At 42.5% G+C, this 15,135-nt stretch overlaps 1 protein-coding gene across 1 annotated transcript in view; it reads left to right on the top strand.

The window, feature by feature from the left end:
* Positions 1–15,135, top strand: part of PREX2 (phosphatidylinositol-3,4,5-trisphosphate dependent Rac exchange factor 2) — a 1,276,790-nt gene that overhangs the window by 276,580 nt on the left and 985,075 nt on the right. The window lies entirely within an intron of this gene.

Genomic DNA, 15,135 nt, shown 5'->3' with positions numbered 1-15,135 from the left:
ATTTTAGCCAGTGCTGTGCTGAATTGGCAAAAAAAGTCACAATGACATGGCTGCTGCTGGCAGTTGCATTAGTCCTCTAGCGTGATTATGTGAGCCCCATTTGCTTTGCTTTTTATTGGTCCAAAATGGTGGACACCTCTTGAATGGATACATTAAAATATTTAACTTGTTGTGCACAAAAGTGCTTTCTATTCTGAAGGCGTAAAGGAAATTGGGTAACCCAGTAAACCCTTGTAGGCTTGGGCAATATGTAGTATAAAAGAAAAATTGTCTACAAGGGATTTTGCTTGAGAGACTTAGACACAAAGATTTGTACACATTGGTCTGGAGAGTTAGTTGTATCCAATCTAACTCTAATGTATCCACAGGATAACAAAGATAAATCACAACAATATAAAGAGAAGAAAGCACACGGAAAAACCTATTTCGTCAGAGAAACTGAATTTTATCAGATTAAATCAACATATGGGGATACGTACAGAAATTAATCTCACAGAACACAATTATGTACAGATAACGGAAATCAAATAACACATCAGTTCATAATCAAAACATCAACTCTAATTGATCAACCCAGAGTAACTCAAGTCAAACAAGGAGACTCTAAGGAAAAACAAATTGTTTTCCCGGCATTGTTTTCCAACGGCATTTGCACATGTGCAAATGCCGTTGGAATCGGGAATGGTGTGTTTCTTCTAAACCTAGAGCTAGATTGGATACAACTAACTCTCCAGACCAATGCGTACAAATCCTTGTGTCTAAGTCTCTCAAGCAAAATCCCTTGTAGACAATTTTTCTTCTATTCTGAAGAGCAGAGTGGCCCAGCAGCAAACGGCAGCTGTCGAGCTCTCCGCTGCAAAACATTAATAAAAAACAAATAATGGAAATCCACGAAAGACTCGGGGAACAATAGGGGAGTGTATGGATGGAACGGGTGGGTGGAGTGAGTTGGAAGAGCAAATGTGAGTGGGTAGTTGGTGATAGGAGGAGGTGAAAAGGAGCACACTAGGGAGAGAGCAACACAGGGGTTGGGAAGAAGTACACAAGACAGAGCTGGCAATAAAGCCAACCAATGATAAGCATGGGCGGGCTATAACCCTAATATAACTCTGCTGTAGGGCCACAAAAAGTCTGCTTGCACTATCTGGTAGGTACAGTTAAGAAATGGTCCTAGACTTATTTTCATAAGTTTAGCCAAGTAATCAATCAAAATTACTTAATAGGACTTAATCCTAAAAAAGAAAAGCACATGAAAAAGACCAAATGCGTTTCAAATGTAAAGCAAGAAAATAGTACCCATAATTAATTCAGAGAACAACTTTGCATAGAGACATATTATTTTTCAATGTATTATACATTTATATACACATGTTCATTAAAACAAGGAAGTTAAGAAAATCTAAGGGATGCTGCCAGGTGCAGTAGAAAGTGCAAAAAGTGGTGCTCAAGTGATAGGAAAAGGAAAACTGAATTCTGAAGGAGAAGTCAATAATTCAAGAAAAAACAAAAGTACAAATCCCTTCGTAGGAGCCTGACCCACGTAGTTAGTAAAAAATGATAAAAAAAATACGTTATCTAAGGAAGGGGAAGGGGAAGAAGGGGTTCAGGCTTCAAAATTAGGGGAGATTGTTGACGTTTCGACCCTTGCGCATTGGTGGGAGGATCAACACCTCAGCTACGGGTCTTCCTCAGGACGGGGAATGGGAGGGAACCTATATAATGGTAAAACAGCACCCCAATCAAGTAGGTTGGCCACCAATAAATGGTGTGCTCCAACCTTCAATTTAATTAAAACGATATCGCTGTCCTTCAATGACGTGAGATTTCAAGAGGTATTGAATCCACAGATTCCGCTCGATGAGACTCGTTAACTAAAGCCCAAAAACGTTGTTGTTTATTGGCAAAAACCTATGTTGGTTGGTTTTATTGCAAAAGCCAAATGAAGAGTCCTGGCTTGGCTCTCAGTTAATCGGGAGTTATACAAGCTCCAAAATATTGCTCGGGTTCCGATGCAAATACTCGCCGAGTCAAACGGCTTTCCCAAAACACAGCTGCCTCACGCGTAAGCGTTCAAGCTGGCCTACAGAGTGTGCTAGTGACAACAGCAGCCATGTCATGAACCTAAACAACGTCTGCACACAGATGAGAGCCATGCATGTTTACAGCACATGCACTTACTCAGAAAATTTGCGATTAGTGTTTGAGCTCACAACATCTCAGCTCGGAAAAACTGTTTTATTAAAATACTTTACTTATTTTGTGATGATAACCACAATGATTTTCGTTCTCTGTCTTTCAAAGAGACATGCACCTTTTTAATCGGCTTTGGTACCACAGCAGAGAAGGTGGTTACATCTAAATGCTGAGGTCAGTGAGGCATTTCATCTCTCGCGTGCATCCAATACAGGAAGAGAGTGGGACGTTTAGAAAAGACCGTGAAACAGGCACTAATTCTTGGCTTTAAGCACATCAGTGGAAAAAGAGTTTATAGGTATTTGCCAAAGGGCAAAAGCATTTCTGCATGACTTCATTCATTCCACGCAGAGTGGAATAAACAAGCGTTGCACGTGTGGAGTGAATGAAGTCCATATCCTCTCTTCAGCATGCCCTCTGGTCGAGCAGGGGACTGGAGTTTGCATGTGCTGGACCTTTCCCTGTGGGACCAGCACCTATTGATATGCAGACCTGCGATTTTACTAATGCATGACAAACAAAAGCCATTAACAAGGTGAGTTCTATTCTTTCTATTGGGTCTTTGCAACGCAGCAAAATGCTCTTTATTCATTAATATGTCTCAGGTTTTTCTAATTGCTCTTGTTGGTCCAGTCTATCACTTTAAGGAGTGCGATAAAGGTGAGCAGTGATTACAGAGCACGCCCCAGCCATAGGGTTTTAACATTAATTTTATTTTCTATGTTTGTCACGGATAACTTCCTTTTTAGAAAGAATACACTATTATCTTATGTTCTAAAGTGAAAAAACTTGATTGGTAAAATGCGCCTGGTATATCAGATTGTCAATACTGTTTAAACTCTCTTCAGTGAAATGCAGTAACGAAAGAGCTCTGTAAAAAAAGAGTAGAGATTCTGACAGTGTGTTTACTGTGGGTAGACAAAGGGTAGGCTCTGTGAAAAAGGGTACAGGCATGTTGCTGTTAGCGTTGATTAAATACTACGTGAAAACTTTGATGCCCTATGCCCAGTTCATCTATGCACACAGAAGAGACCACATCATTGCGGTACATGGGTCACTTCATCGACTGTCATTGAGACGATGCTTCATCCTGTATTCTTGGCTATCACATACTTTCATCATGTGTCCCCCCCTAAAAACTGAGCCATTGTGTGAGCTATCCCATACCATTCTGTTAAATTAAAGAAGTTTTCTGCTGGACTGCAGGATACCTGCATAGTCTGATTTAGGCTCCTATCAATTCACATCATCAAGTGCATCAAGGTCATCTAGAGCCATCTTAACGATAGTAAGCCATGAGCTCTCTGCATTAATCATGGGGATTCCTAAGTTATCTCTATTTATTGCGATGTTGGCAATTCAGGTTCTCACAAAACCATAAAGGCCCTCAACACGTGGAATTGAATTTGCGATTTACCCTATGACTAATGTTAGAGCTCGAATCAGGGATTGGAGTAAATTAACTATACCTGCTTTCATGACTTTCACTTTCCTGAGCATTCCCAAAAATAAGGAATTACTACAGGAATTAAGGGCCAGATGTAGGTAAATACTATTTACCTATTCTTAAATACCGAATCATACCGATTCGGTATTTAAGAATAGGTAAATAGTATGTAAGTAATTTTTCGGTAAATTTTACTGAATCTGTAAAATTCGGTATTTCCCGAATCAGTATTTACCGATTTGGTAATTGCCATTCATTCCTATTGGCCTGTAATTCGGTAATTCGGTAATTCGGAAATTGCCATTCATTCCTATGGGCCTGGAGGCCATAGGAATGAATGTCAATTACCGAATCTGTAAATACCGGTTCGGTAAAAGGGGGAAACATTGAAGGGTGTCAGGGTGTCACTTTGACACCCTGTTGCACCCCTCAATTGTGTATGGGTGCATATGTTGCAGACATATATGCCCTAAGGGCATGTATGTCTGCAACATGGCACTGTTGGAAAAGCAAACAAAATGTTTTTTCAAAGGTTTTCATTATTTACCACCAACTTCTAGTTGGTGGTAAATAAAGAATCCTTAACTGAGGAATGCACTAACTTGAGTGCTCCCTACATCCTGGATTCGGTAATTTACCGAATCGGTATGTTAAGAATTCGGTATTTTTCCAAATCCTTAAATTACCGATTCGGTAAAATACTGAATCCTACAAAAATGCCACCTACATCTAAAAAGCCCAATACCGGTCGGTAACGGCCGAAATCCGGTAATTTCGGCCGTTACCGACCGGTATTGGGCGACCTACATCTGGCCCTAAGGCCCTTATTATTATGGTCGGTCGCACCACCGACTACCATTGTGGCGGTTAGGGGACCGTCCGGTGGCTTGTGCTGCAGCCCAGTAAAAGGGCCGTAGCACAAGCCACCGTTTAAAAGAGCACTCCCTGTACATCCATGCACAGAGCCATTTCTAAGTGCTTGGAATTCACCTGCAGTGCTCGTTCCAAAACCGGATGGCTCCAACAGGTTTTGCATAGACTTCAGAAAAGTTAGCAAGATTTCAAAATGTGATACTTATCCGTTTCCCTGCATCGAGGAGATGATTGAAATATTGGTACAAGCTCAATATATCAGTACCCTTAATTTGTGCAAAGGGTACTGACAGATTCCTCTCAACCCTAATAAAGGAAAAAGGTGCATTCTCCATTACTAGGGGTCTATACCATTTCACCGTCCTACCCTTTGGTTTACATGCGGCCCCAGACACCTTCCAGAGAATGACGAATACCATATTGCAACCCCATAATGCCTATGCTGCTGCATACATTGGTGACATAATCATATATAGCCCAACATGTCAAGAGCATATAAAACATCTATAAGCCATTTTAAAGTCATTAGACAAGGAAGGGCTCAAGGTAAAACCAGGAAAATGTCATTTGGCTGCTAAGCAATTAAAGTTTTTGGGATATCTATCAGGAAAGGGATTAATTCAGCCCCAAACTGAAAAAGTAGCACCTATTCTACAAGTACCCTTTCCTCAGATCAAAAAGGATCTCAGGGCTTTCCTTGGATTAGTAGGCTAATATAGGTGATTCAGCCCACGATTTTCACAGTTGGCAACTTTCTTATCTGATTTACTGAAGGCTAATAGGAAAACAGACCAAGAATTAAAAATCCCTCAAGAGCAGTGCTAGACTCCTTCACGAAGCTTCAAGCAAAGTGGCCCTCACCACTGGCCCTATCCTTTGTACCCCAGATCATTCAAAATAATTTATATTACAAACTGATACTTCTGTGGTGGGGTTAGGGTCAGTACTCTCACAGAAAGATGAAAAGGGAATAGAAAGACCTATACTTTATATCAGCCAAAAACTTTTCCAACAAGAAAATTATTATGCTACTGTACAGAACGAGCAGTTACTGTTAACTGGGCTATTGAAACAATCAGGTATTATCTAGAAGGTTGGGAGTTCGATATGAATACCAATCATGCTCCATTAGAATGGATGTCCAAGATTAAAGGAAACAATGCTCACATATTAAGGTGCTTCTTAGCCCTTCAACCCTTTAGATTAGAAACCCATCACTGAAAAGGGTGTAAACAAACTAATGCAGGTTTCCTATCTCACTGTCCACAATAAACATTTCTTCCAAGGAAGAAAGTAAGGGAGGAGGGATGTGGCACGAGACCAAATCTTCCTCTGACTTACCTGGAAGGGTGAATGCATTTACCTCGGAGATCCATGATCCACGCCAGTGGCATCTGAAGAGCAAGAGAACCAGTAAGTGTACAGCTTTCTGTTACTGTAATGCAAAGGAACCTGATGAAAGGGAAATGGCTTGTCTAACTTCCCAAATCCTAAGTTTGTATATTTCTTTTTTCCTTCACTAGCCCAAGCACACTATCGGCCCTGGTGTTTAAGAAAGGGAGAAGCTTAGTACCAGACTCACGAAACCCTAAAGGGCAAACAGTTATTTACTTTAGTAGGGCATTTTGTCCCTCCCCTCTTTCCCTCACACGGGTGACTGATTGCAGACTTCTGACTCTTACAAGTAAATGTTTGGAGAATGTGGACAGATAGCAGCTTAGGGGAGAAAACCTGCCCATCTATTTTTTCCTGCTTCTTCCGAGGATGTTGGGTGACCATCCAGAGAGACCTAGGAAGAGAACAATGGGGAAAGATCGGGTTAAAAGAGTAATGACCACCCATACCACATAGAACTGGTTATATAATAAGAGAGACTGGGACTTTACATTTGCATGCTTATGAAATTATTTTGTTTCTCTCATATCTCACTTTCTACTTAATAAAAGTCAACATTCGGAACACGAAAAAACGTATTCTGAAAACTAGAAAGTGACATCTGGTCATTTGCAGACATCACTGAACTTCCTTGCCTGTTCAGGCGACGCATTGTTTTCTACTATTGTCCATCAGACATCAGACATACAGTATATCTTTATTGAAATCACAAGAGGACATTGCTTTCTACATTCCACTGTGTATTACCAGCGTTCCATCGTCATGTGCATTTGAGATCACTTTTGATATACCGCACTGCCCTCATTGACTGTTCATCATTATAGGTCTCCTATCCATATAAAAAAATCATCAATTGTCTTTATTGTGGCCCTCTTCCTGACGAAGGCACCTTGGGTGTGCCGAAACGCGTGTAGAATTCCACCAGTCATTTGAATTTGTGCCACTCTATTCTCAGTTGACAGTTTTCTTTATATATTCTGTTAACTTACCACTCATTGACAATGTGTTACCATTTCAACAATGTTTTTAATTCATTTTTAGTATGGTTGTGATGTGAGTCCGTTTGATGGATATGAAAGTAAATGAATAATTTTCAATCTTTTCCATTGTCTAAAAATTTTATAAATGCTAATTTTTGTATTTTTGTATAAATGTATCGTTGTCCTTGGGTTCTTTCTGAGAATTATTATATATGTAAGAGCATTAATTATGGTTTACATTTTGGTTGCCTTAAATCTGCACATTTACTCACTTCTAATGTGACCCCTCAGAGCATATAATAAGGTTGATTACATAATGGCCATTCCTAGAGGTTGCTCCCTTTTGATTTCCGGTGACCTTTTTAGAGCACATACCATAGCTGGTGCATACTGCACATTCCTATGGTTATTCTCTGCCACTTCTGGGTGGTTGTAGACCTTTCTGGCACTTTTGATACAGTAGACCTTTCCATCGTCAATGGAGAGTGGAAGAAATTGTGTGTACATTTCGTTGGTGGACTCTTTTCCTATTTCTTTGCTAACAACAGTGTTTATGGTTACTACCTTATTGTTCTAACAGGCATGAGGTTACGTGTGGGTTACCACAGGGCTCTTTCACCCTTTTGTTTAATGTACATTTGTGAGAACTGGTTTAGGGACCAGAAGACATGTTTGAGTTACTAGCCTCCAATTGTGTTAATTGGAGATTTTTACCTCTGTTATCCTAAGGCAATACCAACTAATGAGCACCAAGTATACCGCACTCACACTCATCCTCAGGGTAGTGCAGCAGAGTGATCCAAGGCTTACTCAAAGACAAGGTTTAAGGTTAGAGTTTCAGAACTCAATGTAACTCAGTGGGTTGCGTTTTACTCTTCTTGGTAGCTGCACGATTCAGATCAAGATATCACAATACAAAAATCGTTCCCTAAATATCATCTTCAAAAACATCACTCAACTGGTGTTAATAAAAGAAAATACCAAACTGAATCAAGGTCCAACAAGCCTTTTATCTTAAGATAAGAAAAGTACTTTATTCCACTTACAATAAATACAACACATCTAAAAACTTTGATGAAACTATCTACAGTTTAAGTGGGGTACTCAGAGGTCTGTAGTTATTATTAGTAGATTATTACCAGCAATCAGGAGAATCTTCTGCCTCAGCATGATCAAGTTCCACCTCCATAGTTTTTTTCTGGTTGATATCTTGAGGCACTCCAGTGCAATCTGTTATTCATAGTCGCTGTGCAAATCTTCCCTCTGCTTGGTAGTAATTTTCACCCTCTTTGGTATTTTTCCTCCACCTTTCTGGCCAGTAAAGACCAGACTGACCTAGTGCCTTAGGAATGAATAGTCTCACTAGTTTTCTCTTTATTGGTTACCCACTCCACTGGTGCCCCTCAGACGTGCTTGTATGTCAGCCAGCACTGCAATGCTCTTGGCACATGTGTGCAGCCCACATTAGTTGCTCTGTAGCCCATGCCTGCAGGCTGAAGCCAGGGCAGCTCTGCCAGTAAATGCAGAGGTGCCTGTCGTAATCCTGTGACTCTTGGCATCTTCTTGATATGGGTATGGTGATTGTTCAGGCTGAAACAAAGGCCTTCATCCATAACATGACTGAAGAGCCCAGTTCAGTTAGGATTAGTTGTCAGGAGAGAAGGGCTGGTGTTCTACAGGAGTCGATAGACAGACTAGAGCTGACACTCGGTGCTCTTGCTCTAAGAACCCAGGGCGGTGACAGTGACATAGTTAAGAGACAGCACTTTTATACCACATTTTGGTTTGATGGCACTATACCTGATGCCTGTTGCCGCAATTCAAAATTTCACACATGTGATCTCTTGTCTTAGTCAATGTGCATCCCTGTCATACTGGGGACTAGCCGAACTCCCCGCTCACCTTGCTCACCTAGGCCTCCTCCCCAACTCACAGCCATCCACTCCCTTCCACTCCCTAAAACGCCCCCGAAACCTCTTCACTGCATGCTTGTTAATTGTCGGTCCGCTGTGCGACATGCCACTGAAATATCAGAATCTATCCTTAGTGAATCCATCGACATTGCGTTCCTAACGGAAACCTGGCTCAAAGACCACTCGACAAGCATCCTGGACCTCCTAACCCCTCCGGGCTATTCTATTCTCAGGAAAGACCGGCCCATCCGAATTGGCGGTGGTGTTGCCATCATCTTCAAAGAGGAACTACAAATTTCCCTTGTCAATAATACTAATTACTCCACCCTTGAATACCTTGAAGCTGAACTCAAAATTCACGGCTCCCAACCCATTCGCCTTCACAACATATATAACCCTCCCGGCAGTACTCATCCCTTCGTTGATGAACTATCCAACATTCTTACACAATCCTCACTTTCGAATTCCCTCAACATTTTCCTGGTAGACTTTACCTCCACTGGAATGAGCGCAGCGATCCCTCTATCACCCTCCTTTCCAACCTTCTTGAGATCAATGACCTAGAGCAACTCTGTCACTCCCCGACCCATTCCATAGGAGCTATCCTAGATGCAATAATTACTACCAAAGATCTAGCCCTCCTATCCAACATTGTTCCCATCGACTGGTCCGACCACCATCTCATACTGTTCTCTATAGCGGTCTCTGCCCCTCCCCCGCCCACGAAAACCACTAAACCCTCGAAACTGACCAAAAATTTGAATGATATCCCCCCGGATGTACTGGAATCCAAACTCCATGCCCAACTTCTCGCCATTCCGCCCTCACTTAACGCAAATGAGCTTACAGAACACTACAACAAAGCAGTTACTGAAACCCTAGACCTCCTGGCCCCGCTTAAGCTCAAAAACCAAAGAACCGTCCCTTCCAAATCATGGTTTAATACGGAGCTTAACAATGAAAGACGCTCACTGAGACAGACGGAAAGAACATGGAGACTGCACCCTTCCCCCTTGCACCTAGCTCGCCTCAGACTTGCAAGATCCTCTTACAAAAAACACATCCTTAAACAAAAAGCATCCTTTTTCAGAACACAACTTGACCAACCCAAAAACAGACCCAGAGAACTGTTCAACATTGTTCGCAATCAAACCTCCGCCTGTACTTATGGCCTCGACGACCAGATGCGAAGAAATAGCCCTCTTTTTCTCTGAAAAAATTACAAAAATAGAGCAATCCTTTCTGCCGACTCTGACTCCTACCTCCATACTACACATCCCCCCTACCGCACCTGCTTCCTGCCCACTCCCCCCACCCCCTCCACGACCCTCCATAATACTGATCTCACTCCCCCCCCTCTCCCTCCACCCTCCAAGATTCTAATCCCCCCAACATTCACCCGAAAAATAACGCCGCTTGGCATAATTTCCAGCCAGTCACTGAAAGAGATGTCTTTGACATCATTGCAAAACTTAAACCCTCCTCCCACACTAAAGACCCCCTCCCTTCTGAACTTGTCCAAAACCTCAAACATATCATCACACCTGCCTGGACCTCGATCATTAACACCTCCCTAGCCACCGGCTGTGTCCCCACCTCCCTTCAACTGGGACAAATCACCCCCATTCTTAAAAACCCTACGGCTGACCCTAATGACCTCAACAACCTCCGTCCTATCTCCAACTTGCCCCTCCTCTCGAAAGCCCTTGAAAAATGTGTCCTTTTTCAGCTTGACAGACACATTGAACTTTTTAACTTACTTGACCCTCTTCAATCTAACTTCAGGAAAGGCTGCAGCACCGAAACCGCCATGCTTAACATTATAGATGACATTCACCACTCCCTCGACAATGGCGAATCTAGCCTACTGATCCTCCTCGATCTCTCCGCAGCGTTCGATACCGTTAACCACTCTGTTCTTCTCAAAGTCCTTAAAGAACGATTCGGCCTTAATGGCATGACTCATAATTGGTTTGTCTCATACCTACAGCACCGCGCTCAGCAAATTAAAATCCACAATTGCCTTTCGAACCCCTCCCCCATCTCTCTAGGAGTTCCACAAGGATCCATACTATCTCCCTCTCTCATTAACCTCTTCATGGAACCTCTCACCCTCATTCTCAAACAAGCAGGGATTAACTATCACCTCTACGCTGACGATACACAACTCTACCATAAGATAAAAACCCATGCTGACATCCTCCACCTCAACAACACCCTCATCAAAATTCAAGCCTGGTTCCACTCGAACCATCTCAAACTTAACCCAAAAAAAACTGAAATTATTCTTTTCTCCCCAAAAAACAACCAGCTCCCCATTCAAAAGTGGATCACAGACCTTAACGCCCTCAACTGCTCCCTGTCCCTAGCCACCTCAGTCAAATCCTTGGGCATCTCCCTTGACAACCGCCTAACTCTCAACGTTCACATCAACAACTCTGCCAAAGGAGCCCTCCTTACCCTCCGTAACCTTAAGAAAATTAAGCCCTTCATCCCAATTGATGACTTTAAACTGGCAGTCCAATCGCTTGCTCTATCGCGCATTGATTACGGCAATGCCATCCTCACCGGAATTCCCAAAACCCACCTGGCACCTCTTAAATCTGTGCTCAACCTCGCGGCTAGGCTTATCACGGACTGTAAACGATTTGACCACATCTCTCCCGCCCTTAAATCCCTTAAATGGCTCCCCATTGAAGGTAGATCCACATATAAAACCGCCTGCATTACGCACAAAATCCTCCACCAAAACACACCGACATACCTCTCCAATGAACTGACCAAAGCAGGCTGCACGCGATCACTGAGAAGCTCCAACGCCCTCCTACTTATCCCCCCCTTCAGAAACAGAATTCCACTCAGTCACACTCCTTTTCAGGCAATGCCCCACTTATTTGGAATGCCCTCCCTAAAGACCTCTGCTGTAACCAGTCCTACCCCAGTTTCAAAAAAGAACTCAAACTTCTTCTCCTTAATAAATACTGGGGTTTCTAATCCCTCCCTGGTAGCCTTGCCCCTCTGCATCACCCCACCTATCTGCTCTGCATATGACTTGTGACCACCCACCTGGCCAACTCCCTTTCCTTCTATCTGATCACCTTACCTCCCCTCCTCATGACCGTCAGTTCTCTTGCATGTTTTTTTTGTATACCTAAGTGAGGCTTCCCGCCAAACTGTGACCGCTATTTTGTATGACTCATAGTGTCTAGCAATTATTTTTACTTTTTTATCTAGATGTCATGTATCCTATGTGGACTTGCTCTTTTATTATTCCGTTGTCTGTGCTTATACACACTGTACCTGTATGGAAACACCTTGTAAAGCGCTCTGATACTCCTGGGTCCAGCCAGCGCTATATAAAACCTCTTAAATAAAAAATAAATAAATAAAATAATGTGACTTGTGAGGGCGAAGCACATGGCCATCTAGCCTCTCTTTACTGGGATCTCTTCTCCAAGTCGATGAATATGAGGGTAGGCTTTCAGCCTAAAGAGAGATCTGGCTAGTTAGTAGTTTTGCATTAGGGCTAGTGATTGCTCATCACAGCTCCATATGATTATCTCTACCGCTGTCACTTCATTCTTGGGCTTTGTGCTTGGCACATTAGTCTTATCTGCACAGATCCCTCCTCTAGATTGTTGGACTGTGATGTACTCATCTAGGTTGCTGCACTATTCAGAGACTTCTCTAATGTATGTATCAGGTGGTAGAACCTTCCCTCAAGCCTCCTCCATACAGCTTGTCTTAGAAGGATTTCAACAGGCTTCTGTTTCTGGCCTGGCGAGGAGGATGGCAATCAGCAAGCAACCCCATTCATGGTGCCTGCAGAAGTTCTCCAGCACACTGGTGTGGGCTGCCTATCTGGTGTTGAGATTTCCTGCTACACTGACCTGAGAAATTTACCCCATACTTACATTGGTAGCAGACTAGAATGTATATTCATACAGACCGAGTCTGTTGCATTTGGCCTAGATTCATGGGAGGTGATCGCTGCTAACAATCTCTGCTCTGGATCATTGATGCTGGATTGTGGCACTGCTTGCCTCTGTCATCGTGATCTCTAGAGAACTTTTAAGCTTTCTTTGCAATGTGCAAGGTTAAACCGGTATTGGGGTACCACTATTCACCCTCAGTTACTCATTCTAAGCAGAGCATGCTTGGGTACTGGCAGTTAAATTAGCTTGTTTGGAGTGTTTACATTTCAGAGATTCTCGTCGCCATTTGTATTGTGAATCGTACTGAATTAATCTAGAACCGGTTTTGTGGTTAAAGCAAAAACATGAAAAATGGCACAAAAGAACCATTGCCGCACACATGAATTCCTTTCAATATCAGAAAACAGGCAGTAGTCCTACTCAAATCCTTAAAATTACCCGGAGAAAGATATGCTGATTGTCTAATTAAGTAGAAATGACGAAATTAGTATATTCCAGCGAAATCATCGCTGCAAAAAATTCTTCACTGCTCCTAGCCATTGCTATATCTAATTCCTGTCGTTGGTATATGACCTCATCACATGTGTTTGCATTTATGCATAATTATTCTAGTGATTGAAAAGCCCACTTAAAGGCAGTCTTTGTCTTCTAAAGCATTGGTTGCTAATGGAGCATCACAACAGTCTGACCACATGTGCACACGATGCTTTGTTGTTATCTACAGTAATACCTGCTAAAGGAATTCTAGGATGTGTAATGTAATATGCTCAATCTCATGTGCTGATGTGACAGATAAGAGGGGAACCTGACCTCGGAAACCCCAGAGCTGGGGTGAGATCATGAGGTTAGTAAGAATGAATATAAAAGGTAGAACCGGTAGGAAGGACCACCAGGTGAGCAGACTTGTGAATTTTAAGACTGAACGTGATCTGCCCAGAAATATAATTTTGAAAATGTGTTTACAGCCAGATTTATAGTTGTAAGCATGTTCTGTTTCGTTATATATAGTTATACTGAACTACTTGAGTAATTATGGTTGTGCCATCTAATATCACACTTAATTAGTGTTTCATGTAGTAGGAAGGATGTGGAGATGAGATGGTCTTCCTGGGTTTAAACACACACATATATTGCTTACCACGAGGTTCAGCTTCAGAAGCCTGTGCCCAGTCGTCTCAGCTCTCGTCTCCCACCATTCACCCTATAAAGCCCGCACTCCACTTATATAGTGTTGCTATCGAGCTCTTTACAAGGTACATTTCATATGAAAATAGAATTTCTCAACTAAAACGTTTGCACTTTATAGGCTTAGTAATTGACAGCGCAAGGCTTTAAACTGCAAAGTTCTCACCTAAAGCAGATCCTAGAACTGTTTCATCTCCCAGCCAGGGGCATTTGGACATTCTCAGCGGCAACTGCTTTTCTGTTTATTTCACTTTGATGATCAGGGAGACCTGAAAGAACCAGATGAATTTCATCACTGACTTTGCAAACTACCACAAACTGAAAAAGTCCTTCCTGTCACTGAAGCACTTAATACGGTGTAACTAGACCAGATCCCATAGCAGCTGGTGGTCAACAATGCACACCCGGACACTTGGTTTCAGGCATGCCAGGTCAAAGTACAGCACGGCCTGATGGAGATGAAGGCTGACATCAAGTCCCTGAAGAAAGTGTCTGCCTCTGACATGGAGAAGCTAACAGCTATGTGCAGGCTGGAAGGAGGAAATTGTCCTGTTTGCCCTCCTCTGCTTCTAGGGGTTGGGAGCCTACTACCCATAGTCTGCAGAATTCTGTTTTAGACACTACATCAAAACTGAGTTCTCAGAATGCGAGACATTCAAGTTGGACAACGGAAGTGAAGTGTGGGGTTAAGGGTGTGTGATGAAGTAGAGGCAGCACTCTACCCTTCCATCTTGAATTTGGGTGCCATTTACCACAAAAAAGAGAACAAGACACCCATGTATTTATATAGCAAGGAAACCATTAACCAGTATGCTATTCCCCTTTAGAAAGCCTCCCAAACCTACATCATCCAATAGGCCAAATAACAAACAGCAACGGCAGAAAGCAACATGCAGGCAACAAGCAAATATGATGCAATGAAATGCTTTGACATGACAAAGTTCACAACTGTGAAAGATGTTTATATTTGACCAAATATGGCTCTGAAGGAATACAAAATGAGCACTATGATTTGTTAAGGAGGTAAATGGCTCAGATTTGCCTCTTTTAACCATGATGTCTTGAGCTGACAGAAACGTTAACAGCAAAGACAGACAATTCTGACTCGGGATATCTGCCCACTGGGCCACCACAAAAGGAAGGGATTAACTAGGCCAAGTTATCAAAAGTGCCCCGGGGATACAATTGGAGTGTAGTCCTGATTTTTGTGCCCC

Source organism: Lissotriton helveticus, chromosome 4_1 (genome assembly GCF_964261635.1).
Source record: "Lissotriton helveticus chromosome 4_1, aLisHel1.1, whole genome shotgun sequence".
In the NCBI taxonomy this organism is placed as follows: domain Eukaryota; kingdom Metazoa; phylum Chordata; class Amphibia; order Caudata; family Salamandridae; genus Lissotriton; species Lissotriton helveticus.
Note: the sequence above shows the minus strand (reverse complement) of the source record. Positions and strands in the feature narration are given on the sequence as shown.